We start from the raw sequence: 1,915 nt of genomic DNA on the forward strand, positions 1-1,915 counted from the left end.
CTATGGACAAATATAAGTTGTTTTCAATTGGTCATTTGGGCGGATATTGATTTGATTGTAGTCGAAAAAACCATCCATAAATGAAAATATTTCGCATTCAACACATTTGTCAATAATCTGATCGATAAAAGGAGTAGGATAATTGTCCTTTGGACATGCTTGATTTACATCCCTATAATCGACGCACACTTGAATTATCCCTTGTTTCTTCATGACAGGAACAAGGTTGGAAACCCAGTCAGTAAGAGGTACAGGGTAAATGAAACCAACCCGTAAAAGTTTTTCAACTTCTACTTTAATTATAGCAGCTTTCTTTGGATGAATAGGTCGAAGCCGCTGTCGAACTGGCTTGACATCAGGGTACATTTTGATTTCGTGTTCAACAATACTAGAGTCAATGCCTGACATCTCCTCATAAGACCATGCAAAGATATCTCTAAATTCATGAAAGAGAGTACAGTAACTATCAAGTTTTGATGGAGAACAAGATTTGCCAACATGAATGTTCTCTACAATATTAGGCTTGGTCGAAATATTAATAGAAATTGTTTCTTCAATATTTGATAGGTTTCGCTCAAATTCTACTATGTCTATGAAAACTGAATTTGAAAGGAAATCAACAACTGAAGGGTGGTTTAGTTCATTTGAATAATCTTCAATGTCATTTGGAAGATGGGAACGATGATGATAATCTTCCCAAGGTTCTTCTCCTATCATCATTGATTGGATGATTCCTTCATTTGTAGAATGTATACGAGAGAAATGATTTGAAGAAGTACCATATTCTAACGAATGGTCTACCCATACAATTGGTGAATGCGGATTTGGGATTTCCAAACAAGCTCGAAAAATTGATTGATATGCTAGTTCAATGGGGCTTAGCAAAATTACCTCAATATTACTATCAACTTCAAACTTGTTGGTAATCCTCCTTAAATTAGATGAGGTGGAGTAAATCATGTTGCAAGTTTCTACTCTTGCCACTTCCACCAAATCATATGGTGACGGTAGCATAAAAGTACCCATTAGGGAAGGATCTTTAAAGAGATCTGCTCCAACACTTTGAAGTGATAGCGGGGGTCCGTGTACCAACAGAATGCTTCCCGTAGCCTATGAACTATTGGAAAATAAGGTTAGCTAATCGATGACTGTGATTCCACCCTTATCAGGGAATGAAATAGTACGAAAGTCTGTGGAAACCACAACAACCATAGCATATACTCATGGACTTCCCAGTAAAATGTTGTAATCGAAGGGTCCGTCAACTACATCAGCTTCAACAGTAACTATTTTCCCCCCTAGTTCGATTTGCAGGTTACTCAAAATCCCACAAGGAGCACATGTTCTTCCGTCAAAATATTTTAACGTAGTTGGTGATCGTGACAATGACGGTGAACCAAGTGTTTTCCAGCAACTCATTGACATAATGCAATTAGATTCCCCCTCATCAATAATAGTTCGGTGAACATTCTTATTGAGAGCTTTTACTTGAATTAGGAAAGCTAACTGCACCGGTAATTGTGGTGTATATCCCGCATGGTTAAAAACCACAAGATTAGAATCTGTAGGATCTACTCTGCCTGTTGCAAACAATAAAGCTTGCTTTTGGGAGGAAAAATTTTGTAACACCTTGATTGTCAACATAGTAGAAGGTGATTGAGTAAGATCTTCCACTATGTTATAGTTTTGAGCTGTTGGAGCCCGAGGGTTAAATGTCGATTTATGCACAACTCCCTTTGGTGGTTTTATTGTCAATTCTGGTACAATAGGTGGAATATTTTCAGATGAAGTCGAAGTCGAAGGATTAAGTTGATTAGTGGCCTGATTATTCGACGATGACGGTGGATTTCCATAATCTTTGTTTCTCGTTGACACCAAAGCTTCGTTTTGTGGCTTTGTGATGTATAACATGAGT

Source organism: Pinus tabuliformis, chromosome 1_1 (assembly GCF_031772625.1).
Source record: "Pinus tabuliformis cultivar Carrire ecotype Pingquan chromosome 1_1, CPIR1, whole genome shotgun sequence".
NCBI classification, from domain to species: Eukaryota; Viridiplantae; Streptophyta; class Pinopsida; order Pinales; family Pinaceae; genus Pinus; species Pinus tabuliformis.